Source organism: Paramormyrops kingsleyae, chromosome 24 (genome assembly GCF_048594095.1).
Source record: "Paramormyrops kingsleyae isolate MSU_618 chromosome 24, PKINGS_0.4, whole genome shotgun sequence".
In the NCBI taxonomy this organism is placed as follows: Eukaryota; Metazoa; Chordata; class Actinopteri; order Osteoglossiformes; family Mormyridae; genus Paramormyrops; species Paramormyrops kingsleyae.
The window spans coordinates 85,637-95,854 of record NC_132820.1 but is presented as its reverse complement, the minus strand read 5'-3'; the positions used below and the strand labels follow the sequence as shown (position 1 = coordinate 95,854).

At 48.8% G+C, this 10,218-nt stretch overlaps 1 long non-coding RNA gene across 1 annotated transcript; it reads left to right on the top strand.

Moving 5' to 3' along the window:
* Positions 1-6,859: 6,859 nt before the first annotated feature.
* On the top strand, positions 6,860-9,585 carry LOC140582287 (uncharacterized). The gene is made up of 3 exons (XR_011985216.1): positions 6,860-7,142; positions 7,837-7,900; positions 8,633-9,585. It is a non-coding gene; the product is annotated as an uncharacterized lncRNA (long non-coding RNA).
* Positions 9,586-10,218: the final 633 nt, after the last annotated feature.

Genomic DNA, 10,218 nt, shown 5'->3' with positions numbered 1-10,218 from the left:
CATCCACCCGCTTGCGCGCACACCGTCCATTCCCAAACTGTGGCTTAAATTAACTGTGGTGCTTTAATTTTTATTTTTCCATGGGTGATGGAGAAGATGGATGCAGGAGAGTCCAAGATATCAGGTGAGTGGACCGGAGGAGCAGATGGAGCAGCAGCCACGCTGACAGGTAATTATCAGCCTTTTTATTCTTGTTTCAGGTTATTTCCCCACCAAGGTCTCAGTATTTCCGTTTCGGGTTATGGTTAGGGTTTAGGTTAGGCTTATGGTTAGGGTTATGAATTGCGGTTAATAACCGCAGGGCCACTGACCCCAGTGTCCCAGGGCCACAGGAAGGCACTGGCCAATTCGGATCCATCGGTGCATCCACCCGCTTGCGCGCACACCGTCCATTCCACAACTGTGGCTTAAAATATTAACTGTGGTGCTTTAATTTTTATTTTTCCATGGGTGATGGAGAAGATGGATGCAGGAGAGTCCAAGATATCAGGTAAGTGGACCGGAGGAGCAGATGGAGGAGCAGCCACGCTGACAGGTAATTATCAGCCTTTTTATTCTTGTTTCGGGTTATTTCCACACCAAGGACTCAGTATTTCCGTTTCGGGTTATGGTTACGGTTACGGTTATGGTTATGAATTGCGGTTAGAAACCCCAGGGCCACAGGAAGGCACTGGTCAATTCCGGTCCATAGGTGCATCCACCCGCTTGCGCGCACACCGTCCATTCCCAAACTGTGGCTTAAATTATTAACTGTGGTGCTTTAATTTTTATCTTTCCATGGGTGATGTAGAAGATGGATGCAGGAGAGTCCAAGATATCAGGTGAGTGGACGGGAGGAGCAGATGGAGCAGCAGCCACGCTGACAGGTAATTATCAGCCTTTTTATTCTTGTTTCAGGTTATTTCCCCACCAAGGGCTCAGTATTTCCGTTTCGGGTTATGGTTAGGGTTTAGGTTAGGCTTATGGTTAGGGTTATGAATTGCGGTTAATAACCGCAGGGCCTGTGACCCCAGCGTCCCAGGGCCACAGGAAGGCACTGGCCAATTCAGGTCCATCGGTGCATCCACCCGCTTGCGCGCACACCGTCCATTCCACAGCTGTGGCTTAAAATATTAACTGTGGTGCTTTCATTTTTATTTTTCCATGGGTGATGGAGAAGATGGATGCAGGAGAGTCCAAGATATCAGGTGAGTGGACCGGAGGAGCAGATGGAGCAGCAGCCACGCTGACAGGTAATTATCAGCCTTTTTATTCTTGTTTCAGGTTATTTCCCCACCAAGGGCTCAGTATTTCCGTTTCGGGTTATGGTTAGGGTTTAGGTTAGGCTTATGGTTAGGGTTATGAATTGCGGTTAATGACCACAGCGTCCCAGGGCCACAGGAAGGCACTGGTCAATTCCGGTCCATAGGTGCATCCACCCGCTTGCGCGCACACCGTCCATTCCCAAACTGTGGCTTAAATTATTAACTGTGGTGCTTTAATTTTTATTTTTCCATGGGTGATGGAGAAGATGGATGCAGGAGAGTCCAAGATATCAGGTAAGTGGACCGGAGGAGCAGATGGAGCAGCAGCCACGCTGACAGGTAATTATCAGCCTTTTTATTCTTGTTTCAGGTTATTTCCCCACCAAGGGCTCAGTATTTCCGTTTCGGGTTATGGTTAGGGTGTAGTTTAGGCTTATGGTTAGGGTTATGAATTGCGGTTAATAACCACAGGGCCTGTGACCACAGCGTCCCAGGGCCACAGGAAGGCACTGGCCAATTCGGGTCCATCGGTGCATCCACCCGCTTGCGCGCACACCGTCCATTCCCCATCTGCGGCTTAAAATATTAACTGAGGTGCTTTAATTTTTATTTTTCCATGGGTGATGGAGAAGATGGATGCAGGAGAGTCCAAGATATCAGGTGAGTGGACCGGAGGAGCAGATGGAGCAGCAGCCACGCTGACAGGTAATTATCAGCCTTTTTATTCTTGTTTCAGGTTATTTCCCCACCAAGGGCTCAGTATTTCCGTTTCGGGTTATGGTTAGGGTTTAGGTTAGGCTTATGGTTAGGGTTATGAATTGCGGTTAATAACCACAGGGCCTGTGACCACAGCGTCCCAGGGCCACAGGAAGGCACTGGCCAATTCGGGTCCATCGGTGCATCCACCCGCTTGCGCGCACACCGTCCATTCCCCAACTGCGGCTTAAAATATTAACTGTGGTGCTTTAATTTTTATTTTTCCATGGGTGATGGAGAAGATGGATGCAGGAGAGTCCAAGATATCAGGTAAGTGGACCGGAGGAGCAGATGGAGCAGCAGCCACGCTGACAGGTAATTATCAGCCTTTTTATTCTTGTTTCAGGTTATTTCCCCACCAAGGGCTCAGTATTTCCGTTTCGGGTTATGGTTAGGGTTTAGGTTAGGCTTATGGTTAGGGTTATGAATTGCGGTTAATAACCACAGGGCCTGTGACCACAGCGTCCCAAGGCCACAGGAAGGCACTGGCCAATTCGGGTCCATCGGTGCATCCACCCGCTTGCGCGCACACCGTCCATTACCCAACTGCGGCTTAAAATATTAACTGTGCTTTAATTTTTATTTTTCCATGGGTGATGGAGAAGATGGATGCAGGAGAGTCCAAGATATCAGGTAAGTGGACCGGAGGAGCAGATGGAGCAGCAGCCACGCTGACAGGTAATTATCAGCCTTTTTATTCTTGTTTCAGGTTATTTCCCCACCAAGGGCTCAGTATTTCCGTTTCGGGTTATGGTTAGGGTTTAGGTTAGGCTTATGGTTAGGGTTATGAATTGCGGTTAATAACCACAGGGCCTGTGACCACAGCGTCCCAGGGCCACAGGAAGGCACTGGCCAATTCGGGTCCATCGGTGCATCCACCCGCTTGCGCGCACACCGTCCATTCCCCAACTGCGGCTTAAAATATTAACTGTGGTGCTTTAATTTTTATTTTTCCATGGGTGATGGAGAAGATGGATGCAGGAGAGTCCAAGATATCAGGTAAGTGGACCGGAGGAGCAGATGGAGCAGCAGCCACGCTGACAGGTAATTATCAGCCTTTTTATTCTTGTTTCAGGTTATTTCCCCACCAAGGGCTCAGTATTTCCGTTTCGGGTTATGGTTAGGGTTTAGGTTAGGCTTATGGTTAGGGTTATGAATTGCGGTTAATAACCACAGGGCCTGTGACCACAGCGTCCCAGGGCCACAGGAAGGCACTGGCCAATTCGGGTCCATCGGTGCATCCACCCGCTTGCGCGCACACCGTCCATTCCCCAACTGCGGCTTAAAATATTAACTGTGGTGCTTTAATTTTTATTTTTCCATGGGTGATGGAGAAGATGGATGCAGGAGAGTCCAAGATATCAGGTGAGTGGACCGGAGGAGCAGATGGAGCAGCAGCCACGCTGACAGGTAATTATCAGCCTTTTTATTCTTGTTTCAGGTTATTTCCCCACCAAGGGCTCAGTATTTCCGTTTCGGGTTATGGTTAGGGTTTAGGTTAGGCTTATGGTTAGGGTTATGAATTGCGGTTAATGACCACAGCGTCCCAGGGCCACAGGAAGGCACTGGTCAATTCCGGTCCATAGGTGCATCCACCCGCTTGCGCGCACACCGTCCATTCCCAAACTGTGGCTTAAATTATTAACTGTGGTGCTTTAATTTTTATTTTTCCATGGGTGATGGAGAAGATGGATGCAGGAGAGTCCAAGATATCAGGTAAGTGGACCGGAGGAGCAGATGGAGCAGCAGCCACGCTGACAGGTAATTATCAGCCTTTTTATTCTTGTTTCAGGTTATTTCCCCACCAAGGGCTCAGTATTTCCGTTTCGGGTTATGGTTAGGGTTTAGGTTAGGCTTATGGTTAGGGTTATGAATTGCGGTTAATGACCACAGCTTCCCAGGGCCACAGGAAGGCACTGGTCAATTCCGGTCCATAGGTGCATCCACCCGCTTGCGCGCACACCGTCCATTCCCCAACTGCGGCTTAAAATATTAACTGTGGTGCTTTAATTTTTATTTTTCCATGGGTGATGGAGAAGATGGATGCAGGAGAGTCCAAGATATCAGGTAAGTGGACCGGAGGAGCAGATGGAGCAGCAGCCACGCTGACAGGTAATTATCAGCCTTTTTATTCTTGTTTCAGGTTATTTCCCCACCAAGGGCTCAGTATTTCCGTTTCGGGTTATGGTTAGGGTTTAGGTTAGGCTTATGGTTAGGGTTATGAATTGCGGTTAATGACCACAGCTTCCCAGGGCCACAGGAAGGCACTGGTCAATTCCGGTCCATAGGTGCATCCACCCGCTTGCGCGCACACCGTCCATTCCCAAACTGTGGCTTAAATTATTAACTGTGGTGCTTTAATTTTTATTTTTCCATGGGTGATGGAGAAGATGGATGCAGGAGAGTCCAAGATATCAGGTAAGTGGACCGGAGGAGCAGATGGAGCAGCAGCCACGCTGACAGGTAATTATCAGCCTTTTTATTCTTGTTTCAGGTTATTTCCCCACCAAGGGCTCAGTATTTCCGTTTCGGGTTATGGTTAGGGTTTAGGTTAGGCTTATGGTTAGGGTTATGAATTGCGGTTAATAACCACAGGGCCTGTGACCACAGCGTCCCAGGGCCACAGGAAGGCACTGGCCAATTCGGGTCCATCGGTGCATCCACCCGCTTGCGCGCACACCGTCCATTCCCCAACTGCGGCTTAAAATATTAACTGTGGTGCTTTAATTTTTATTTTTCCATGGGTGATGGAGAAGATGGATGCAGGAGAGTCCAAGATATCAGGTGAGTGGACCGGAGGAGCAGATGGAGCAGCAGCCACGCTGACAGGTAATTATCAGCCTTTTTATTCTTGTTTCAGGTTATTTCCCCACCAAGGGCTCAGTATTTCCGTTTCGGGTTATGGTTAGGGTTTAGGTTAGGCTTATGGTTAGGGTTATGAATTGCGGTTAATAACCGCAGGGCCTGTGACCCCAGCGTCCCAGGGCCACAGGAAGGCACTGGTCAATTCCGGTCCATCGGTGCATCCACCCGCTTGCGCGCACACCGTCCATTCCCAAACTGTGGCTTAAATTAACTGTGGTGCTTTAATTTTTATTTTTCCATGGGTGATGGAGAAGATGGATGCAGGAGAGTCCAAGATATCAGGTGAGTGGACCGGAGGAGCAGATGGAGCAGCAGCCACGCTGACAGGTAATTATCAGCCTTTTTATTCTTGTTTCAGGTTATTTCCCCACCAAGGTCTCAGTATTTCCGTTTCGGGTTATGGTTAGGGTTTAGGTTAGGCTTATGGTTAGGGTTATGAATTGCGGTTAATAACCGCAGGGCCACTGACCCCAGTGTCCCAGGGCCACAGGAAGGCACTGGCCAATTCGGGTCCATCGGTGCATCCACCCGCTTGCGCGCACACCGTCCATTCCACAACTGTGGCTTAAAATATTAACTGTGGTGCTTTAATTTTTATTTTTCCATGGGTGATGTAGAAGATGGATGCAGGAGAGTCCAAGATATCAGGTAAGTGGACCGGAGGAGCAGATGGAGGAGCAGCCACGCTGACAGGTAATTATCAGCCTTTTTATTCTTGTTTCGGGTTATTTCCACACCAAGGACTCAGTATTTCCGTTTCGGGTTATGGTTACGGTTATGGTTATGAATTGCGGTTAGAAACCCCAGGGCCACAGGAAGGCACTGGTCAATTCCGGTCCATAGGTGCATCCACCCGCTTGCGCGCACACCGTCCATTCCCAAACTGTGGCTTAAATTATTAACTGTGGTGCTTTAATTTTTATTTTTCCATGGGTGATGTAGAAGATGGATGCAGGAGAGTCCAAGATATCAGGTGAGTGGACGGGAGGAGCAGATGGAGCAGCAGCCACGCTGACAGGTAATTATCAGCCTTTTTATTCTTGTTTCAGGTTATTTCCCCACCAAGGGCTCAGTATTTCCGTTTCGGGTTATGGTTAGGGTTTAGGTTAGGCTTATGGTTAGGGTTATGAATTGCGGTTAATAACCGCAGGGCCTGTGACCCCAGCGTCCCAGGGCCACAGGAAGGCACTGGCCAATTCAGGTCCATCGGTGCATCCACCCGCTTGCGCGCACACCGTCCATTCCACAGCTGTGGCTTAAAATATTAACTGTGGTGCTTTCATTTTTATTTTTCCATGGGTGATGGAGAAGATGGATGCAGGAGAGTCCAAGATATCAGGTGAGTGGACCGGAGGAGCAGATGGAGCAGCAGCCACGCTGACAGGTAATTATCAGCCTTTTTATTCTTGTTTCAGGTTATTTCCCCACCAAGGGCTCAGTATTTCCGTTTCGGGTTATGGTTAGGGTTTAGGTTAGGCTTATGGTTAGGGTTATGAATTGCGGTTAATGACCACAGCGTCCCAGGGCCACAGGAAGGCACTGGTCAATTCCGGTCCATAGGTGCATCCACCCGCTTGCGCGCACACCGTCCATTCCCAAACTGTGGCTTAAATTATTAACTGTGGTGCTTTAATTTTTATTTTTCCATGGGTGATGGAGAAGATGGATGCAGGAGAGTCCAAGATATCAGGTAAGTGGACCGGAGGAGCAGATGGAGCAGCAGCCACGCTGACAGGTAATTATCAGCCTTTTTATTCTTGTTTCAGGTTATTTCCCCACCAAGGGCTCAGTATTTCCGTTTCGGGTTATGGTTAGGGTTTAGGTTAGGCTTATGGTTAGGGTTATGAATTGCGGTTAATAACCACAGGGCCTGTGACCACAGCGTCCCAAGGCCACAGGAAGGCACTGGCCAATTCGGGTCCATCGGTGCATCCACCCGCTTGCGCGCACACCGTCCATTACCCAACTGCGGCTTAAAATATTAACTGTGGTGCTTTAATTTTTATTTTTCCATGGGTGATGGAGAAGATGGATGCAGGAGAGTCCAAGATATCAGGTAAGTGGACCGGAGGAGCAGATGGAGCAGCAGCCACGCTGACAGGTAATTATCAGCCTTTTTATTCTTGTTTCAGGTTATTTCCCCACCAAGGGCTCAGTATTTCCGTTTCGGGTTATGGTTAGGGTTTAGGTTAGGCTTATGGTTAGGGTTATGAATTGCGGTTAATGACCACAGCGTCCCAGGGCCACAGGAAGGCACTGGTCAATTCCGGTCCATAGGTGCATCCACCCGCTTGCGCGCACACCGTCCATTCCCAAACTGTGGCTTAAATTAACTGTGGTGCTTTAATTTTTATTTTTCCATGGGTGATGGAGAAGATGGATGCAGGAGAGTCCAAGATATCAGGTGAGTGGACCGGAGGAGCAGATGGAGCAGCAGCCACGCTGACAGGTAATTATCAGCCTTTTTATTCTTGTTTCAGGTTATTTCCCCACCAAGGTCTCAGTATTTCCGTTTCGGGTTATGGTTAGGGTTTAGGTTAGGCTTATGGTTAGGGTTATGAATTGCGGTTAATAACCGCAGGGCCACTGACCCCAGTGTCCCAGGGCCACAGGAAGGCACTGGCCAATTCGGATCCATCGGTGCATCCACCCGCTTGCGCGCACACCGTCCATTCCACAACTGTGGCTTAAAATATTAACTGTGGTGCTTTAATTTTTATTTTTCCATGGGTGATGTAGAAGATGGATGCAGGAGAGTCCAAGATATCAGGTAAGTGGACCGGAGGAGCAGATGGAGGAGCAGCCACGCTGACAGGTAATTATCAGCCTTTTTATTCTTGTTTCGGGTTATTTCCACACCAAGGACTCAGTATTTCCGTTTCGGGTTATGGTTACGGTTACGGTTATGGTTATGAATTGCGGTTAGAAACCCCAGGGCCACAGGAAGGCACTGGTCAATTCCGGTCCATAGGTGCATCCACCCGCTTGCGCGCACACCGTCCATTCCCAAACTGTGGCTTAAATTATTAACTGTGGTGCTTTAATTTTTATCTTTCCATGGGTGATGTAGAAGATGGATGCAGGAGAGTCCAAGATATCAGGTGAGTGGACGGGAGGAGCAGATGGAGCAGCAGCCACGCTGACAGGTAATTATCAGCCTTTTTATTCTTGTTTCAGGTTATTTCCCCACCAAGGGCTCAGTATTTCCGTTTCGGGTTATGGTTAGGGTTTAGGTTAGGCTTATGGTTAGGGTTATGAATTGCGGTTAATAACCGCAGGGCCTGTGACCCCAGCGTCCCAGGGCCACAGGAAGGCACTGGCCAATTCAGGTCCATCGGTGCATCCACCCGCTTGCGCGCACACCGTCCATTCCACAGCTGTGGCTTAAAATATTAACTGTGGTGCTTTCATTTTTATTTTTCCATGGGTGATGGAGAAGATGGATGCAGGAGAGTCCAAGATATCAGGTGAGTGGACCGGAGGAGCAGATGGAGCAGCAGCCACGCTGACAGGTAATTATCAGCCTTTTTATTCTTGTTTCAGGTTATTTCCCCACCAAGGGCTCAGTATTTCCGTTTCGGGTTATGGTTAGGGTTTAGGTTAGGCTTATGGTTAGGGTTATGAATTGCGGTTAATAACCACAGGGCCTGTGACCACAGCGTCCCAGGGCCACAGGAAGGCACTGGCCAATTCGGGTCCATCGGTGCATCCACCCGCTTGCGCGCACACCATCCATTCCCCATCTGCGGCTTAAAATATTAACTGAGGTGCTTTAATTTTTATTTTTCCATGGGTGATGGAGAAGATGGATGCAGGAGAGTCCAAGATATCAGGTAAGTGGACCGGAGGAGCAGATGGAGCAGCAGCCACGCTGACAGGTAATTATCAGCCTTTTTATTCTTGTTTCAGGTTATTTCCCCACCAAGGGCTCAGTATTTCCGTTTCGGGTTATGGTTAGGGTTTAGGTTAGGCTTATGGTTAGGGTTATGAATTGCGGTTAATAACCACAGGGCCTGTGACCACAGCGTCCCAGGGCCACAGGAAGGCACTGGCCAATTCGGGTCCATCGGTGCATCCACCCGCTTGCGCGCACACCGTCCATTCCCCATCTGCGGCTTAAAATATTAACTGTGGTGCTTTAATTTTTATTTTTCCATGGGTGATGGAGAAGATGGATGCAGGAGAGTCCAAGATATCAGGTGAGTGGACCGGAGGAGCAGATGGAGCAGCAGCCACGCTGACAGGTAATTATCAGCCTTTTTATTCTTGTTTCAGGTTATTTCCCCACCAAGGGCTCAGTATTTCCGTTTCGGGTTATGGTTAGGGTTTAGGTTAGGCTTATGGTTAGGGTTATGAATTGCGGTTAATAACCCCAGGGCCTGTGACCCCAGCGTCCCAGGGCCACAGGAAGGCACTGGTCAATTCCGGTCCATAGGTGCATCCACCCGCTTGCGCGCACACCGTCCATTCCCAAACTGTGGCTTAAATTAACTGTGGTGCTTTAATTTTTATTTTTCCATGGGTGATGGAGAAGATGGATGCAGGAGAGTCCAAGATATCAGGTGAGTGGACCGGAGGAGCAGATGGAGCAGCAGCCACGCTGACAGGTAATTATCAGCCTTTTTATTCTTGTTTCAGGTTATTTCCCCACCAAGGTCTCAGTATTTCCGTTTCGGGTTATGGTTAGGGTTTAGGTTAGGCTTATGGTTAGGGTTATGAATTGCGGTTAATAACCGCAGGGCCACTGACCCCAGTGTCCCAGGGCCACAGGAAGGCACTGGCCAATTCGGGTCCATCGGTGCATCCACCCGCTTGCGCGCACACCGTCCATTCCACAACTGTGGCTTAAAATATTAACTGTGGTGCTTTAATTTTTATTTTTCCATGGGTGATGTAGAAGATGGATGCAGGAGAGTCCAAGATATCAGGTAAGTGGACCGGAGGAGCAGATGGAGGAGCAGCCACGCTGACAGGTAATTATCAGCCTTTTTATTCTTGTTTCGGGTTATTTCCACACCAAGGACTCAGTATTTCCGTTTCGGGTTATGGTTACGGTTACGGTTATGGTTATGAATTGTGGTTAGAAACCCCAGGGCCACAGGAAGGCACTGGTCAATTCCAGTCCATAGGTGCATCCACCCGCTTGCGCGCACACCGTCCATTCCCAAACTGTGGCTTAAATTATTAACTGTGGTGCTTTAATTTTTATCTTTCCATGGGTGATGTAGAAGATTGATGCAGGAGAGTCCAAGATATCAGGTGAGTGGACGGGAGGAGCAGATGGAGCAGCAGCCACGCTGACAGGTAATTATCAGCCTTTTTATTCTTGTTTCAGGTTATTTCCCCACCAAGG